Here is a 21,414-nt window from a genome sequence, read left to right as displayed (position 1 = left end):
CTCCTTCAGTTTCTCTGGCAACTGCTTCTAGGAAAATAATAAGCTTTCCCAATACAACCAGTGGTGATTCAGATGAGTCAGCACATCATTTTGACATTTGGTCAGGTCTAAAAGAATTGTCCAAAAATCGTGACAGCTCAGCCATAAAATGAACTACAAATTATATGAGGAAGTCCATTTCCGGCAATTGTATCAAAGTACACAGACTTCTGTGATGGTGGGTTCCAGCGGGGATGAATTAGTATTGTTTGAGGATGATGTACACACTCATGACAGTGTAGATTGCAGGTGCTATAATCTAGCTGAAAGAAGGGAGCTACCAGATGCTGGTATGCTTGGTAATATTTTGGGAGAATGGCATCTTGGCAATTTTATGTTTTTCTACAGTAAACTTTCACCTTTATTAGAGAGGCTTTTTTTCTTTAAAAAGATACAAGCTTTTAATTTACATTTTTGTTTCCCTGACCTAAAACCATTATGCACTTGAACATAGGCTTTAGCACATGAGGTAGAGAGATTAGTATCATCATGACTGAGACTGGAGCGTGACAAGAGCAATGCCACCCCTCTTGTTTCTGTATGACCATTGGACAGTAGAATACCACTGGAGACTTTTAAGAACACTGAAAGCCCGTATTATTACAATTTCTGTTTCAACACCTGCCACCTCTGCTGTTTCTGAGTAAGCTATGGTACAGTAAAATGTAACTGTAGATTTATACCAAGCCTGCCAGCCCTAATTTTTCTATTTCAGCAATGGCAATTAGCAATGGAGCAATGGAGCTCTCCTCTTTGCGTGTAACCTATATAACACCATACAATTTGACTGCAAATTCAGAAGACCAAGCTTGCCAGCCCTAGTATTTGTATTTCAGCAATGACAATTAGCAATGGAGCTCTCCTCTTTGTGTGTTACCTATATAACACCGTAAAATTTGAATGCAGATTTACACCAAGCCTGCCAGTCCTAGTATTTGTATTTCAGCAATGACAATTAGCAATGAAGCTCTCCTCTTTGTGTGTTACCTATATAACACAGTACAATGTGACTGCAGATTTAGAAGACCAAGCCTGAAAGACCTATTAATTCTATTTCAGCAATGGCAATTAGCAATGGAGCTCTCTTGAATGTCACTGTAGACTTTGAAGAACACTACTACCCCTCTTCTTTCTATTCTAACTATGACACTGCCCAACTGGTCTAAAGACTACCAAGAACTGTGCAACCCCTTCAGTGTCCCTCTGCGAAATGTCGCTCGATTGCCGTGGAGGGTGGTACTTATTGAATTCAAAAATCGTGAGATCCGAGATCCAATGACGTAACGATTACGTTTTACCTTGTTTTCAATTCCGAGGGCGCGTGAAAGTACCAAGCCGGCTCGGCTCAGTACTCGGCTCTGCTAAGTTCGGGTGTGTTCGGTTTTCGGGGCATTGAGCCTGAGCATCTCTAATTAAAATACAGTAATCATAAAATAGAATATCTTATACTGAAAGTAAACACAGAATAAATGCAGTTATTAGAATAGTGAATACTGATGAAATAATAGAAAATTAGGACATGTTAAAGAAATAATAAAGAACATAAACAGGAATGCATTCATGAACATGTAAAACAATTAAGAAAAACAACAATTAAAGTAATATATAGATCTGCATACTGTGTCTGTAGTGGTCCACTTGTGTGAGAATCATTCCAAACAATTTAGCCACAAGTTGTGGCTTCCTCAGTGGGTTCAATGTATACTCCACATAAATAAAATGTAATGAAATATAAAACATTGGTAGGAAACATTTTCAAACAGACAGCACTTATGATTTACATTGATTCTTTAACAAAGGAAATGCTTGTTTGGGAATTTCCACTTCATACAACTTTTTTTATTATCTCAAATATTTACTAGATGTATTGCATTGTTTTATCGGCTTCCACAAACACACAAATACACAAACACACAAACACACAAGATAAAGAATTTCTGTGAGTTAAAACTATAAAGTACCGTCTAAGTTTTGTATGCATGCAGTTTAATATCTCACCTCTCAAAAACACCTATTTTTTCCAGTGGGATTTCCGTTGGGTTTTCCTGACATTTGGTATTCTGCAACATGAGAAATTTCACGCCTTGTGTCCTTTACATCTAGAAAAATTGGGATGGCAAAGTGTTAAGTAGTATTTAGAAAAACATTGTTTGCTAAATGGTTTGGCCTCCAGTAAGTCTGACAGTTTTCAAACCGCTCTGAAAATCTCACCTTAGTAAATTCCCCCGTAGTGTGAAAAGCACTGGGAGATTCATGTGCTGAATTTCTTGAGAAGACTGACTTGTCTTAAAGCTGCAGTTTTTGGGACTGTGTTACTGATATTTTGATGGCTAATCACATATTTTGAAAATAGTAACATTTTAATATTTGATGCACACTCACAGTATAAAAAAAAATGTAATGTATATCATATGCCTAGATACAGCCTTAAAATATCTCATACTGTCAATATGCTACCAAATACCCAACATACCTCCACATATACTCACATGCCAATATTTAGAAGATATACCACCATATAGCCTTCTATCACATTCCATTAGATACCTAGGAGTAAATGTTTGCCATCATTATGTAAAATGGTAATCTCATATGTTAGTGTAAGCCATCAGGTATTATTATTATTAATTTTTATTTATAGGGCGCCACAAAGTATCCGTAGCGCCGTACAAGGACAAACAATGGCACAGTACAAGGTGAAACAGCACAGTACAAGTAACAGTAAGCACTATAACTCTGGGGGCTCAGGCACAGCAAGAAAGAGAGGGAGGGAGGGGAAAAGTGAGTACAGGCAGGTAACTTATGGCCCAAGAGGGTGGGCACGGATGACAGGTTGAGAGTCACTGAGGGGAGCGGAGAGAAGCGAGAGGAGACAGAGGGCAGAGGGACTGAGAGGAGGTGAGCTGAGTAGCTGGAGAGCGCAGTTAAAAGTGATGGAAACAGAAGATAGGAGAGCCCTGCTCAAAGGAGCGAACAATCTAAAGGGAGGGGAAGACAGACAGACACATGGATGAGACGGAGAGACGGGAGGAAGGGGGAGAAGGGAAGAAGGGATGAGAAAGAGAGGTAGCCGACCGGTGGGAGTTTAGGCATGAGACAGGAAGGCTTTAAGGAAAAGGTGGGTTTTTAATGTTCGTTTGAAAGAGGACAGATTAGGGGAAGTTCTTATGGAGCCGGGGTAGCCAACATATGTGTGTTTTTAAGAGTACAACTAACTGTATGTCAATGTTATTTAGGTCATGTTATTAGTGTAAGATATTTATAAAATTGCATGACAGTTACAGTAATTATAGCTGCAAGAGGGCATGTACAAACCAATACATTACAGTTGTCTGGTTGTGACCCTTCAAGTCACAAGTGTGGTTATTTTATAATATGTATTTGACAAAATATTTGAAAAAAAGTTGTACAATTTTTATTTGCTTATGTATGGTTTAAACTCAGCTTTCTTTTTACATGCTTCAACAAAAATCAATTTAAAAATGACAGGTCTGATGATTTGAAAATGAGGTCTAATGGCATAAAAATGATGTTGTCTTTAACTATTTTATAGTATTAAAATATAACAGAGCTAATCTCATTTCTGGCAAAAGTACAACATTATGATGTCATTTGATGAAACATTCATGGTTTTATAAGAATAACTTTTATTGATTTTCAGCACCATATACAAAGCAAATAGAAATGACTAATGTTGCAGGGAAAAATAATGATAACTGTGGAATTCAATCATCAGCAATTATTTATTTATGCGCAAAGTGAATTAGTGTTTTCATTAGAATATAAACAAAATTAGGTAATCAGATTTTCCTAAAGCTGGCCAGTAAGATTACAGATTGTCAGCGGCTAGAGTAATTTGTTGGTCATAACGGCATAACTGTATATTATATTTTTTTCTGTCTAGATGAGTATTCAGAGCTCAGCACAATTTATATTATATTACTCAAGGAATGTTTCAAGATTGTTGTGACTCGGATATAAATAATTCCACCAAATACAGCATCCAAGCATACAAACTACTGTTTATTTTAACCAGTACAATATGATTACTATCAGGTATTTGGCCTTTCAGCCTGCTAAAATTTTGATTTATCAAACTGTCATGTTATGTTTTATAAAGCTATTGGAGTTAGTATGCAATGTCCATCCCGTTCTTGCTATTTCTGTTTGATAAATCCCATTCAATCCCTGAGGGACTTGATCTGTGCACTGTCTCTCAGATCTTAACGTGATCCCTTAAGTATTGACTGTCTGAGACATTCTTCATGTTCTATTCCATGATGTGCCAAAGCTAACAGGACTAAATATGTACATAGGATTCAGGAAGTGAAAATAGCATAGTGTGCACTGTCCTCCAAATTTAAAAGTTTTAAGCCATTTTTGTTGTTCTCTTATGCATTTTTCAAATACAATAATACATAGATATAATCATTGTGCACTTCTGCCCTCTATTGCATAGTAGTGCACTCCGTTGTTCATGGGCTTTCTATAGTAGGGGCCAGCAGGGGAGCTACAGCTAGGGATCCCATATATTCTGATTTATTCAACACTAGAACACCAACATTTCTTAATAGTTAGCCATTTGATAAAAGCACCCTATAAATCATCAAATCAAGTAGGAGACACAAGTTTATACTGAAACTTCTTTTATCGTATCAGTAGACATTGGGAGCGACCTATCGTTGGAAAACCTGTTCAGTCTATTTTTGAGTGCTTGCCAATGCTAACACCTCTGTGCTATATAGTGATTGTTGTGCCTGGCTGTTACAACTATTTACTGATTTAACCCTAAAGACACCGCACTCCATCTTTAGTCTTGTTTTATGAGTGAGTGTGGTTCAAGTATCATCAGGTATACTGTGCCAGAACATGCTAGGTAATATTTAGACTTATTCATGACAAGGGCCATGATTCATTAAGGTTCTTAACTTGAGACACTTCTTATTTCAGTCTCCTGGCCAAAACCATGTTATAATGCAAGTGCAACAAAATAGTGTTCGGTTTGGCACACAAGTTAAATACTGACTGTTTTTTTGTGTAGCACACAAATATCTAATTTAAATTTCAGTGTACAAATAAGCTATCAAGTACTTGTGTGCTACATGAAAAAACAGACAGTATTTAACTTATGTGCAAAACAGAATACTAATTTGCACCCCTTGCATTGTAACATGGTTTTGACCAGGAGACTGAAATATGAAGTTTCTCCAGTTAAGATCCTTAATGAATCAGGCCCAAGGTTAGGATTGACATAAATGTGTTATTTATATGTGCGATCAATATTTTCTACATGTTTATTGATAAACAGTGTAAGTTTAAATTAGAGATGCTAAGGCTTGGTTCCCCAAGAACCGAACACACCCGAACTTTGCAGATCCGAGTACCGAGCCAAGCGGGCTCGGTACTTTCGCGAGCCCTCGGAATTGAAAACGAGCCAAAACGTCATTGTTACATCGTCGGATCTCACGAGCTTTGGATTCTATAAGTACCACCCTCCACGGCGATTCAGCGCCATTTCACAGAGGGACACAGAAGGGGTTGCACAGTTCTTGGCAGTCTCTAATGCAGTTGGGCAGCGCCATATGTAGAAAAGAAAGAGGAGGGGTAGCAGTGTTCTTCAAAGTCTCCAGTGACATTCAGGAGAGCTCCATTGCCCCATTGCTAATTGTCATTGCTGAAATAGAAATAATAGGTCTGGCAGGCTTGGTCTTCTAAATCTGCAGTCTGTGTTTGAAAGTGAAACACGCAAGGGCGCTTTTGCCAAAACCAAAACCAAAACACTAAGTTAATCCAGATCCAAAACCAAAACCAGAACACGGGGGTCAGTGAACATATTTTTATTATTATGAAATGTTGCTGTTTTGGCAGTGATTTGTGTTTTATCTATAGTTATTATTTGGATACATTTTAGTATCTTTTGATCTTGAGTGCTGGATTATTTATTTGTTAGTACTTTGGTATTTTCGTAGTGGGTATTAGAGCCCACTTTTAACTGCAAGCTACTCAGATCATCTATTGTTTAGCGCCATTTATAAGGACTGTTGTTTCTGTTTGTTTTACAAAGAGAGGTGAAAGCTGACATGAAAGACAAATTTAGCTTGTAATGAGTGTGATAAAACAGTTACTCAGAGGTTAGAACTGGTCATTCACCAGGGATCACATACAAGAAAAACTATATATATATGCCGTGATTGTGGGAAGAGATTCAATATCACCACTTACCTTATTGTACATCACAGAACCTGTGGGGGAGAGTCCTCAGTAAATTAACCCCAGGTAAGAACCCCAATTAAGGCAGCCCATAAAAAAAAGAAGAGAGGGAGAAAGAGAGAGAGAGAGAGAGAGAGAGAGAGAGATACCTTATGTAGAGTTAAGAAGAGGGGCAGCATTGTGTCTATTATAGGGGCTGAAAGTTACATAGGTGGAAGTGTCAGCACTCACATAAATGGAGAAGGCACCACCTCAGCCTCAGAGAAGGGTTGAATTGCAGCTGAGAGCTCAAGAGATAGTGCCAGAGCCAAGAGAGTGATATTACCCAGGTAGAAGAGGGATTAGTGAACACTGCTGAGAGTAATAAGTGTGCACTAAAAATTATTTTAAATGTAACTGTCCTATTAACGTAATCATGTCATTAACTTAAGAGCTTTGCAAGAGGAGCTCGGAATATATGTGAGCTGAACATATCTGTTTTACTGTTTGCAACCCAAAGCATTGTGCTGAATTTGAGAAATAGTGTAAATGAAAGAGTTCTATTTTGTGATAGAGATGGTCTGACACCCATCTTACTGTTTCTTCTATTGGACTGCATCACTACCCTATAACACCAGACATTGTTCTAACATCCACATCAGCAAGGGCTCTTTGGTTACTTACGCCCTCATCCATGAGCTAGCCAGGGCAGAGGAAAGTGAAACTGAGGAAGTGATTGCCCACCTATGCACCCCAGGACCATTCACACACAGTAGCAGGGGATTACACAAGTAAATGTAAATGTACAGTTCAATGTAGTACACTATATACCAGTGGTGACCAATCATTCAGAGGCTAAGAGCCCAAAAATATTGATAGTTTCTGCAAAGAGCCCACTGTACCTTTTATATGTGTGTGCATAAACATATACACATATAAGCACACTCATACATACCATACACACATATTTTGAAAAAACAACAAAATGTATAACATCTTGCTAAGTGAAAAAGAAAATATTGGAGAGTGTCAAAATGTGCACAATAACCATTAACTTTATACAGCTCTTACCTCGGTGCTGTGTCCAGTGGGGGAGGGTTCAAAGGACTACTTTTAGTCTGACTCTTCACTTTAGCTCACACTGCTACTGCATCGCTGTGGAGAGAACTGTTGAAGTGGAGACAATAAAGTCATAAATAGTCAACATGCCCCTCAGACCTCTTCACATGCCTATCAAACATCCCCACATGCCCCTTACTTGCCTATCCAACCACCCTGCATGTCATCAGATATCCCTACATGCCTAACAGACCTCCCTACATATCATCAGACCTCCCCACATGCCCATTACATGCCCATCAGTCACCCCAAATGCCATCAGGTCTCCCCACATGTCCCTTACATGCCTAACAGGCCTCCCTGCATGCCATCATCTATACTTACATAACTCTTACATGCCCATCAGCCACCCCACATGCCATCAGACCTCCCGCATGCCTCTTTATTGCCCACTATCCACCCCACAAGCCCCTTACATGTATCTCTACATGCCTCTTGCAAGCCTCCCTATATGCCCCTTACATGCCTATCAGCCACCATGAATGTCACTATCTCCGCCACCATCCTTCACTAATTGGATAAATTGTTATTGCATGACCTCCCTGCATTGAGGTCATGTGATGCGGACTGCCAGCTGCTCCCATTCCATCTTCACTTCTGTCAAATTGGGAGCAGTTGACTGGGTTTCATTCTGCCGGCTGCCATATATCTTCTCATTTCTGGGAGCCACATTTAAATGTGCAAAGTGCCACATGAGGCTCGAGAGCCGCGGGTGGGCCAACGCAGCTAAATAATATTAAAATACTTGTTATAATTTCATGAAAATTTGGTATAAATAGGTATATGTATTCATAAATATAGGTTACTCTTCAATGGGGTATTTTGTCCTAATAATTTTATGCTCCACTTCATGTTTTAGGAAAATTGTTTAAGATGATTTCAGAAAGAATATGCCTAGAATAAGATATAAATAAAATCATTTGCTTTTGCTGTTAGTTATTGCTGTACGCAAATTCTTTTTTGTTCTGTGTGTTTATTATACACCTCTTTTCTTGTAAGGCTATTATTTCTTGATTGTGTGGAAGTAAAGCGTCAGCATTATAATTTTCTACCTGGAAGAAGATTGAAAGCAAAATACATATGAGTAAGTAGTAATTACACAGACCAAAATAGAAACATTATAAATCCTTCCCTACTCAGGAATGTTTTGTGCTGACAAATTAATTAAACTGTATTGGGGGAGATGCAGTTGAAAGCTTTGGTTCTAAATTTCCAATTTTTTCTAGTATGATAATTATTTAACCTCTTATTGTGTTCTCTTACTAAGCACGATAGTAAGATACTATATCAGCTGCACAACATCAAAATATTGACCTGTGCAGCTGCCATTCCTGCAACCAGTATACATAATGCAAAACTTAAGGTTAAAAGATTGGGCGCATTAGGGAAGGGGATGATACATTAGGGCAACATAAAACATACCAACAATATCTATAACCATATAACTGGTTAGACAATCAGTCAAATTAATATCCATAGACCATGCAAGATGATACATAAAAGGGAAAGAGAGAGGGCGATAGAATAGTGTAATGCAGTTTAAAACATTTTTTTCTGAAAATATGTTAAAAACAACTGCACTCACATTTGGAAAGAATTAATCGGTCACTGAAAGGTTTATTTTGCCATCCCTTCCTCTGAAAATGTTTTGTATGAAGCGGTGTGGGCGTACAGCTTGCATTGTGACCAAGCCGCTGTGTCTCCCATCCACATTCAGGAGTACCGTGACGTCAGGAGGAAGTAGCAAGGAGTGACAAAACGCGTTGGTACAATCAATCAATAGAACGGAATCGTGGCAACCCCTCCTGACATCACGGAAAAAAAATATTTTAAACGGCATTACACTATTCTATCCTCATCTCTATTTCGCTTTTATGCATCATCTTGCATGGTCTATGCTTAACGGAGGGGCTGAGGAGTTAGGAGAAACATGGAGGATCTTTTTCAACACAGTTTGTGAATTAATACAGCCATTGACTTTATTGGACTCAAAGATTGATTGGTGTCTTTTTCATAATATATAGACCATTGCCTAATGGAAAGTATACTGTATATCACAGATACAATTGCCTGGTAACTAATATAGAAAAAAACATAAAAGACAATGTAAAACAAAATTAATGATCACTAGTACACAAAACTATCTCATTGCCTAGTGGTTAGTTTACAACACAAAGTAATTTCCATGGTGGTTAGTACATAATACAAAATCCATATTCGGATGGCTAGTGTACAGTACAGTTTCCATTGTCTACTGGCTATTTCCCAATGCAAGCCCAGTCTATTACGGTTCATTGAAGGACAGGAAACAGATCAATACCAGACAATAATAGAACAAGTATATTCTATTATTGATAGCATTTAATTTCCTGTATTGTGCTTCCCTAAACTGTGTTCCTTGCCCTACAAACTGATATTGCCAATTGCCATTCAATACACAACATACGCAAACATCACTTCTGACAGTTTATTGAAGAAAGATATAACAATACAAAGGGAGATGGATTTCAATGGATAGTGATTTTTAATAAAAGCAGTAGAGCACCATGAGCAGCATTACTATTGGAACAATTACAGTGAATATGTAGGAATGAAATAGTAATACATTGGTACCTTTACAATAGGAAGTCTAGTGAAAATTAATAAAAAATTGTTTAAATAGCTAAGGTATTGAATCATTAGTCCCAAAGTTGAAAACTAGCGACCTGTTCATAAAAACAATCAGCTTGAATGCATTTTGGAATATCTGAACTGGCCCCTTTACTGTAGCCTGTAAGGAGGTTACACTTACTTATCGAAGGTGATACACACATGTGCTACAAGTAGTTACATATTATTGATTTACAGAAGTGGGATTTACATTTGAGCTTGGCTATTGTGGTGTTGTGTGCATGTTGCATACACAGTGGTCCTTCACCTAGTAAGACGAGTGAAAAAAGTTGATACTCTCAGTAGATTTTTGTTACTGTATAGTGCTGTGCGGAATGGTATGTGATGTTATCCTTTTGGTTGGAAGCCTTGTGTTCACTCAGTGTGGAGTAATCTAATGTGGATTGCTCTGATCGTGTATTTTTGGTCTGGAATGGTATCCACAAAAGAGTACTGGAAACTTGTTCTCAATTTTCCAAGGGGAGGTAGGAGGAACAGTCCAGGAAGGAGGCTACTAATGTCAGAACCTACTTGTGCAAGCACCACAAAACTTGAATCTGGAAATAGTACTTAGTATGAAATAACTTAAAGATATATAGCCAAAATAGACAGTGCAGAATAAATTGAAAAGGATCAATTGGAAATTTCCTTACCACTCCTTTGTGCTTATCTACAGACTATATGGATATTTAATTTCACTTGGAATCCTTATCCTATATGGTGAACCTGTCAATTTACATTATTAGAGACTTTATGCATGTTGAAACATTACTTGGGAGATAAATTTGTGCATTTCAAAAAATTAGCTTATATGAGACTATAGGAAGTGTATCCAGCTGCAAAGCAATACTTGATATGATATATGTGTTTGGGCAGCATGGTGGTTGCCGTGGTTAGCACTTCTGCCTTACATCACTGGGGTCATGAAGTTCAATTCCCGACCATGGCCTTATCTGTGTGGAGTTTGTATGTTCTCCCCGCGTTTGCGTGGGTTTCCTCCCACACTCCAAAAACATACTGGTAGGTTAATTGGCTACTAACAAATTGAAACTAGACTGTGTGTCTGTGTGTGTGTGTGTGTGTGTGTGTGTCAGAGAATTTAGACTGTAAGTCCCAATGGGGCAGGGACTGATTTAAGTGAGTTATCTGTACAGCACTGCGGAATTAGTGACGCTATATAATTAAATGGTGATGATGATGTATTTCTAGATGCATGAATGTTCTGAACAATTACTCACTCCCCAATGGCAGCACTAATAGGAAACCATTATTACATTAAACAAAGGACAGTGGTGAGGATATCTATAGCTTCATATGTAGATATGCCTTTCATAAGGCTTATCTCTTGCAGGTGCTGGAGTGCTTGTGCCAGTAGCGCAAAGTTCATGATGACAATCAACAGCTATCTGTAGCTGCTTCTGCGGATTAACCTCAAGCTGACAGTATTTCATTTATTGGCATTACGGTTTTATTAGATTGATTAATTAAATTAATTAGCGGCTGTCTATTCCCATTACCTGTTTTTCATTTCCATATGGTCTGTCACAGGAAAGACAATTTCCATTTAACAAAGACGGATGTGGAGGTGTTGTATATTAAATGTGAACTTTGCTTTCATTAATAAGACATTGTTTTCTCTTGTGTATCTGACTGCACTCCCCTATTTATGCAAAACATAATAATGTGTTAAAACATGTGAATAGATTTTGTACATTTAGGGTAATAGCACTTCTGAATTGAGTACTAGCACGTGTGTCTAATGCTTGCATTTCCTATGCTTCAGTCAGGTGTACAGACTGGTATTCCTGGCTAATTACTACTCTTTTGAGTTGTTCATATGAAAATATGAATACAAGGTGTTAGTACGCTTCTATTGCATGTGTATTTTGCTGCATAGACCAAAAGAACACATGTGTCCTTCTTTAAATGAACCCCATAGTGCTCCATTATGGGCTTATGTTTTATTGTAGAAGGAAGCCCTTTTTGCCAGGACCTCATATTCAAAATTCCTGTCAAAATTATACCCATAGGTTTACTTCTCTAGTTCAGATTTGAAAATGAAAGGTAAAGCCATACTAATACGAGTTATAACTAAATCACATCATTGTGCCTGGTGGATATCTGAAGGGTATCATTGTCTATAGATTGAAATTTTAGCTTTTATTCAGATTCACATCACGTCAATTTACTCCTTCACATCCAATTCCTTTTCACTGTGGCCACATACAGCCCATGCTTCCAATTTACATCACATCATGTTATTAGATCATGCAATGCTGGAAAACACCTGGAACTATTAGGGCTACAGGACATTCAACAAGTCTAATCATGATTACTGTATGGTCAGGGAGAAAATAGCCAAGTCATTGGAGCATGTACCCCTCTGATATATCCTATCCTATCTGTTGGGATGTCCACAAAACAGTAAATATTAAAGACAGCTCCACTATAGCTTCAGTCTCATAATTAATAACACATAAATTAGGGTGGAATGAGCAATATTTTAAAAGAAAGATAAATAACTTTAATTTCATAAAAGGGTGGTTCTAAACTACATATTTGCTTCTTCCAATCATGCGCATTTCCTGCCAAACCCAAATGCAAGTAAGTACAGAATGAGGCAGTTCCAAAAAAAATGAAAGGGGAATGCCATTTCAGGGAGTTTTTTTTCTTTGTGATATGTTAAGCAGTTGTCCAGCGTGTGCCTGCAGTTTTTTAGTTTAAATCAAATATGTGCTCTTTTATGTGGGCTCATCTATTCCAAGGACAAATTCCAAACGGGCTATCTATTCCCTTGCATCCCACTACACCAAGGGAGTTATGATCTATAAAACCCAGAAAATCTCTATGTACCCATTTACCTAAATTCAAATGCAAATTAGTCTATCGCTATAGAGCAGTTCCTCCTTAACCTTATAAGTTGTTCTTTTTAGAATAATTCTCTCCCAAGGTTTATAATATTGGCCTTTAAAATGTTGGAATCAACCGATTTTTGATAAGTTTCTGTAAAAATGTTACTATTACTAACAGTGAAAGTGATATCCAATAACTAACTATGAGTAGAAGTGAATTTCAACTTCTAAAAATTATTTCTTATGGGAGTGACAGTTAATTATGGACTGGAGATCACCATGACAAATAATAATCAATAGTACACCCATTGAATAACAGGTTAGCTCTGAATGGGCCATTCCATATAAATTCCACCTCAAATATTCCATGTAGAGATTTTTAAATCTCACAGAGAACCCAGTACCCATAGCTGAGCTGAGAATTTGTACATTGGTAAGTAAAAGAGGGAATAATGATCTATGAAACCCAGAAAAATCTATATGCACCCATTTACTTAAATTCAAATGCAAATTAGTCTATCACTATAGAGCAGTTCCTCCTTAACCTTATAAGTTGTTCTTTTAGAATAATTCTCACCCAAGGTTTATAATGTTGGCTTTTAAAATGTTGGAATCAACCAATTTTTGATGTCTCTCTAAAAATGGATTTATACATTGGTAAGTAAAAGAAAAATCATTAAGAATGAAACAATACATTTAATCAAATTCAAAATTAGTACCTAATGTCTCTTTGTGATGTCATCATGTTTAATTGAGAAATTTCAAATGGCTATAATGCCTTCATTGTGTGATTATATATGTAAAAAGTAATATTTATCTATTAAATATTTAATATTATTTTTAAAACTGCTGTAATATTTACGATTTGAAATCTAAGTGACATAATGGCTTTTGTGACAAGTGATCATTTTTAGTAAGAAGTATTAGAGGTAGGGCGACCAGTTGGGATGATAAGACTCCCTTATTTTTCTAACAATTCCCTCTCCCTTATCAACTATTTTGATTATAATTGTATGGTCTAATTATTTATAAGCTTTCTCCTCTCAATTCACACATACTTAATTATTTGATTTTCGATTTAGTCCTTTGAGTACTAATAGAACAAACAGATCTAAAGTGTGAAATATAAAATGAAAAAAAAAAAATATCAATATATGCTTTTTAAGTTGTAGAGGTTAGAAGTCAATATATTGTGTTTGATTATTCTCTAAAAAAGTTAATTTTGTTATTCTTTTCTTTTGATGTTCCTTCTAAATTGTCTGGAAATTTCAAGTTGGCCATGATGTTACTCTAACTGTCCTTTATATTTTCTCTGTACAGAAACATTATTTTGAGCATTGTAAATTCTATTCTAAGTATCCATATTCCACTATTCTTATTTTCCGTGGAGCTTATCAGATGGTAACCCTTATTTTCCCTCTCTGATGGCATACAAATTGGACTAGATTAATGGTAATATGATCTTTTGTATTAATTAAAATTAAACTAGCTGAAGTACCCGGCATTGCCCGGGTTTAAATCTTTAAGGAGACAGTGTACATGTAACAGGGTGGATGACTGGCACCCCAGAAGTAGTAAAAGGAAGGATTCACCAGGACCGGTGGTAGTAATCTCTGTGATCAACGCTCGCTACCTATTCCATATGCACCGCTGACCTCCGCTTATCCGTTCCACCTCCAAGTGGTAATAGCTGTGGTTCATCGTCTGCTGCATATCCTGTATACGTCTGATCTCTGCCTACCTGTTCCACTCGGGTGTGGTAATCGCTGTGATCAATGCCTGCTACCTATCCTGCATGCACCGCTAACCTCCGCTAATCCGTTCCACTCCCAAGTGGTAATAGCTGTGGTTCCTCGTTTGCTGCATATCCTGTGTACCGCTGACCTCTGCCTAGCTACCTCTCCGTGGATTTCCCTGTCCTGGATCATCATCTCCTTCTCTCCAGTGTTCTACTAGAGACTCATGTACCTGCCCTTCATTGGGCCTTATTTCTCTGTGTCAAGTTACCTCTCAGTTCTGTCTCACTGGGAACTTCCCTAGGGGGCCGCGTCCTGCAGGGTGGAAGCAGCTAAGCCCAAATCTCCTTGCTGGGATCCCTGGTGAATACCCTCCACTCTGTTAGACTCCGTGCCTCTGGGTGAAGTCTAGCCAATACCAGCTGAGACAGCAGAATCTCACTCATCCTTCGTGCTTAACCTGACAAGTAATGAGTAGATCTCTGGTTACTGTAATGAGGGCAATCTTGATGGCATGTAGAGGGCAGAAACCCAATTGCAGGGCTCACAAAAAGAGAGAAAGGGGAGAGAGTGGATTAAGCACTTGTACACAAGACTGTTATGGGCAAAGAAGCAAGTTTAAGGTGGCAAAGAAATGATAAAAACACTGAATACATTACATTTTCGCTAGCGCTTCATCCGGCCTACGATAAGATAGTCATGTCTGGTGTGTAGTCAGGCTAAGAGAGAGCTAGCTGGGTGAAACAGCTTGATTATATCCAGTTTCAGTATTGAAAAAACTACTGATGATGTCACTATGCACACAAACATCACGTCTAGGGTCTTCATTGGCTCAGGGTTTAATGTTCCAGCTGTTTGCTGATCATAGGTTAATTTAAAGGATACCTCTGATAAGGTGTGACCAGCTGAGCACATGTTGTGCCTAAAGAAAAACTGACCTAAACCAGATTCTACCAACCTATCAGCTTTCCAAACACAATGTCATTTTGATCATTAATATTTTATCTTCCATGACTATTGATCACAGGAAACGAACGCAAAGCCGAAAGTAGTGGATTCGAGATGGTAATGTGCAGATCAAAATGACACTAAACATGATACATTTCCTATATCCTGAGCCTTAGATACTTTTAATATATTATCATTTATGTATAAACAATCTCTAATACATTTTACTAATAAATAAATGTGGAACCTAAATAAATGTGTATTATTTACAAATGTATGTGGGAATGTAAATGTGTGTGTTGTTAACCCATGCATATGCGTCATAATACATGGTGTACTAATCGCAATCGCACAGTAAAATATTAAATAATTTGGTTTACTTCATCCAATTATTTAACTTCCACAGCCTATATATGAACTGGTGTATGTTTTCTGGAATTAGCATTAAGAATTTCTCCACAGAAGCATTGCCTGAAAAATGAAACAAAAATTCTTGTGATATTTGAAACACATCTATATATTTATTATTGGGAGAGATTTATGATAGTATTCTATGGGATAAGTTTTAAGAAAAAAAAAAACATATTGGTCTCCATAGCAACCAATCTATTTCAAGCTGTCATTTTTCCAGTACAGTTTAGAAAATAAAAGCAAACATCAGATTGGTTGCTATCGGCAACAACACCTGCTCTACAGTTATCCGTGGAACAGTTTTCATAATCCCCAAATGGATTGTGTCAAAATATAGAAAAGGTTTAATATAAATTAATATAATGATAACAACCAGTAAAAGCTTAAAAAATGTTACCTAATAATATGCACTTGGAGGAGCATCCCTGACTGCACTATATTCATTTTAATTGCAAACATGTCAAATATGTAAGGATCAGGAACCTGATAATAAGAAAGTGGAACAGAAGTGGAAGTTGCTCAATCAATTTATAAGCTCATAGCAGGTGCTTGAAAGGGTGGGGTTATTCTTAAAGGAACAAACACAGAGAAAAATCCTCTAGCACACTGCTATAGCCAGCAAAGGAGCTGCCATTTCTACTTGTACATAAAAATGCAAAAGTCTCAGTTGCACACATTTGCAAATGTATGTTAAGCCACCTGCTACCTCTTGGAGCTTTTGCTAATAGGGTGGTCCAAACTCTAAACAGTGAGAGTGCCACATATTTAAGCCATACATATATGTGTTTTTAAATTGAGAGCTAACTTACCAAAAGGTACCCCAGAAACCTCCAATTGGCAATACAGCGCTAGCACTCCCTTTCCGCTACTGACACCAAAATGCCTTTCAAACTAACAATACAGAAGTGGAAGTTGCTCAGTCAATTTATAAGAAAATAATCCTGATAATCAGGTAATTTAATACTAGCCTCTACTAGCTCAACTTTAACTCTTTTACTTTTATTCTGTCCAAAAAAAATAACAAAACATTCTATTTATACTCTTAGTGCTTAATTCATTAAAGTAAGTAAAAAAAATAGAGTACATTTGAACCTTGGAAAAACCATGTTATATTTGAGGGGGAGGTAAATTTAAAATGTGAGGACAGATTTATAATCGGGGTAGAACATGTCCTAGATCAACTTTTAATGTCAGTGCAAATATAAAGCTATCAAGTATTTGTGTTCTATATGAAAAACAACCAGTATTTTCCTTATGTGCAAAATAATAAACTCATTTGCACCCCTTGCATTGTAACATGATTTTGCCAAGGTTCAAAGTTACTCATTTTGTGCTTTACTTTCCTTAATGATTCAGGCCCTTAACATTTCAGTCCATGTAAGATATAAGCTTGACTGACTAAGGTACAGTAATTAGATACATATTATAATCAATACAATTGGCACATCTGGATCTAATTAACTAACAGTTTCCAGATACAGATAGCTCACAGAACATCCAAACTTAATTATCCAGTAAACAACTCCCATGATACTTTGACTTCAGAGAATATAATTGGCTAATACGAATCATGTAGCATGCAAAATACACATTTATGTTACACTTAATGATTTGTCATGCCAAAAACTACAAACATAAGATGTAATTTGGAGATGGAGAATGAACTCCTATTTTTTTAAAGAAACCAGTACAATGAACCCATAGCATTATGAAACATAATGTGCTGTTATTTGCCGGGACATGTTGACATCACAGTTTAATGTACTTTTTAATCCTTGGCCCCGTCTAAGTAAATACACCAGTACATCGGTGTATCGTGTGTATTATTATTTCATGTTATTAGGTACAATTTGCCTTACTATTACCTGCAATATTGTATGTATTAGAAATAGAAAGAATCTTGCTATATTGTGTGAAAATAACAGTACAGCAGAAGAAATTTTGCTTGTGTTAGTTAAGGTAATTACCATTTGTCTCAAATGCCCATTGTTATGAGGTGTGGCGTAGACCTGGTTTGTAATCAGAACAATTTCTGAGTAATTTGACATAGCTAGCAGGCAGACCATGTTAATTAGCTAGGTCAACGTGTAATCTGAGAGGTAATTAGATTAGAACTTCTAGGTGATATGCAATCTGCCTTCACACTAATTTACTGGCTGAAATAGCATTGGGAAATGTATTGTCATGTATCAATATAAATGTTATTGTATCGAAATATATCACAGACTCAGATTGTGTAATGTTGCAGATACAATGTGTCAAATGTCTTGTTGTTTCACGCAAGCGTGAAGTTTCATTCCTTGATGTTATATTAAAATCCTTTGTTTAGTGTATCAAGCCAAATAGCTAATTGAGGCAAGCCATTCCATTGTATAATCAAAGTAACAGAGACTGTATGTCTAACAGTTAAAGTGTCCACTGATAGACTCCTGCTGTAAGGGAGAGGATTGAGACATTCGACCCTACTACCTGTGTATACACAGAGAACAGGGCTGGTCAGCAGTAGTGCAGAACAGGGACGCTATAATCGTCAGGGAGGCTAAGCCCTCCCTGCCTTTAATACCTAAAATAACCAATCAGGAGCAAGGCTCCAGCAACCCCCTAATAGACCTCCAGGTGATGCTTAGTAAAAAAAAAAGCCCTAAATGTGCACACGCCTGACTGCCACACTTGCGGGATACAACGCTAATTGCTTACTATGGTGACGGCCAGGACAAGGAGGGACAGAAGCGGCGTCCAAGATGTTACCATGAGAGCCATGACAGCCAGGAACGGGTCTGCAACAGAATAAGTGAGCCGTTTGCGACTCGTTACACTAGAATTATGAATGTGTTTTTGATGCCCATGGCCTTATCTGTGTGGAGTTTGTATGTTCTCCCTGTGTTTGTGTGAATTTCCTCCAGGTGCTCCTGTTTTCTCCAACACTCCAAAAACATACTGGTAGCTTAATTGACTGCTGACTAGTTGTGTGTGTGTGTGTGTGTGTGTGTGTGTGTGTGTGTGTGTAATTTAGAATTTAGAATAGATGATTGTGCATTGAGTGAGATGTACATCTTTGAGGTTTGTAGTACCATGGTGACAACACAAAGCACTATCTAATCCTCATTATCTAGTGGCTAGCATGCACCAGACAACTTATACTAGTAACTGACATATTCATCTCCCTATCTCTGTTATTCTGAAAAACAATTACTTGCCAATCACCCCAGAGCAGCCAGTGCTACTCCTGTCATATCACTGAGTTCCAATAGGCTGAAGGAGTTCATTACGGAAACAATAACAATGTTTTCTGATAGTAGCTCCAGGTACCATTGGAAGTGAGTTTGGGACAATAAAATATTATAATATGAATACACATTGATGGAGTGGGTAGGTCATGCAGTCCAAATAAGTGAATGAACTGTAACTGCCTATTGCCAATAGAACCCTCTTATTTAATAAAAAGCGTTTATTATATCGTTGGAGGAGAGACTTGCATAGCAGCTTCAGCCGGCGGCATGACAAACTGCCAGCCCAAGGCTGCTTCAGCCTCAGTTCCTAATTAGTTTCTTACTGATCGGTACACATCTCGACTGAGTTCCTGAGAAGGGCTATTGGTTTTTTCAGTCTCAACTTGTTCTATCATGGACTGACATTCAGTATCTCTGTCCCTAGGTGATGAAACTCTGGAGACTAATGATTGTAACATAACTACTATATAATAGACATTGTCCCTCATATGTGCACTATTGAGACTAAAGAAAGCTTAATATATTGATAGATTTCCTATAGTGATTACATGAGGACATTATTATTGACTGTAATGTATTTGCTAAATTGTTTTCTTTTTAACAATAAATGTGAAACTTATTTTGTGTCTATGGTGTATATCTTTAGTTTGGACAAGGTGGTTCTGCTTTCTGTTTCCTTTCGCCCCCTTAAATTAGAACTACTGAACTATGGCTATGGTGTTTAGTGAAAGAATGAATAAATAAATGTTTCCCTTCATATTATCCCCATCTCTTTTAAACTTATGAATAGATGCCTCTTACATGGATATATGCTTTGTATGCATTATGCTTAATTATACTTAAAGAATGTTAAGTTACTTCTTAGATCGTGTCTGGCTTTTCCCACATGCATCAATATTCTTAAGGAGCAAAGTTACTGTTCTCTCTACTATGAACAAACACCTTGGGGTAAATGTATCAAAGTCCGGTTTTTCCATCTCGCGGGAGATCGGCGATTTTTCAGCTAAAATTTAAAGCGGTGATGGCTTGTAAAGGCAAGTTTGCCTTTACAAGCCATTGCCGCTTTAAATTTTAGCTGAAAAATCACCGATCTCCCGCGAGATGGAAAAACCGGACTTTGATACATTTACCCCCTTATCTCATATATATATATATCTGCCATTCCTCCTCATATGTGGGTTTAAATATATATGAAAAAAATGTATAATGCCAAATAAGGAGGACAGCACTGCCAAGATCAGTCCATTGTTTCTTGGTAATTGCAACATGACTTACAATGTAGGTTGCAAGTGCCTCTGTGTTAAGTGGCTGCTGTGTAAAATGTTCTGCTCATCAAGCATCAGTTATAAAAGTTAGAACACGAGAGCAAACAAGGGTAACGTTTTTTTAAATGAGAAAGGAAAGGTCTAATAGGTACTCAGTTAAAAACTAATTTTAAGTGTATACAAAATTCGTAGCTCCCTGCGTACTTTGTACTTTAAACTGCATTGCAAAGTGTTCCAGTTATTAATTTTTTTACATATTTTATATAGATTATATTTAGAGCTCCGTATGTTCTTAGTGCGAGAGTTCCATTAAATCCAATTTGGATGTACTGAATGGGAACAAATATTGAGTTTATACATCCATTATCGAAAAAATGCCTCATGATGTGAACTCTGAGTCAGCAGCTCTTTCAATTCTGTCTAGCGGAATATCCAGAAAGGCATTATTTCATTTTCTACTGAAACTTTTAAGTATTTTGTGCTTAAAATTAATCTGTTTCCTGTATTCAGGGAAACTTATAGGTTAGACTGTAGATAAGCTGGACATGTGATAATACAATACTAAGTGACAGAGCAATGCTGTTTTCTTTAAACATGAATAGAACATTTTGGTAGATTTACCTTTGTAAGTTTTTTAGACATTTGGAACAAGTTTACCTGAGCATTATGCTTTCTTTAGATGATGATCATCATCATCATCATCATCATCATTTATTTATATAGCGCCAACATATTCCGTAGCGCTTTACAATTGGGGACAAACGTAATAAACTAATAAACAAACTGGGTAAAACAGACAAAGAGGTGAGAAGGCCGCTGCTCGCAAGCTTACAATCTATGGGACAATGGGAGATTGACACATGAGGTTAAGTATACATTTTGCATCTTGGCCCAGCCAGACTGCAAAGGTAGGGTGACTCATAAGCTAAATGATCCTGTCACACAACAATGTTGGTCCGGGGGTAGTTGTCTTGTG

This window comes from Mixophyes fleayi, chromosome 9, assembly GCF_038048845.1.
Source record: "Mixophyes fleayi isolate aMixFle1 chromosome 9, aMixFle1.hap1, whole genome shotgun sequence".
NCBI classification, from domain to species: domain Eukaryota; kingdom Metazoa; phylum Chordata; class Amphibia; order Anura; family Limnodynastidae; genus Mixophyes; species Mixophyes fleayi.
Note: the sequence above shows the minus strand (reverse complement) of the source record.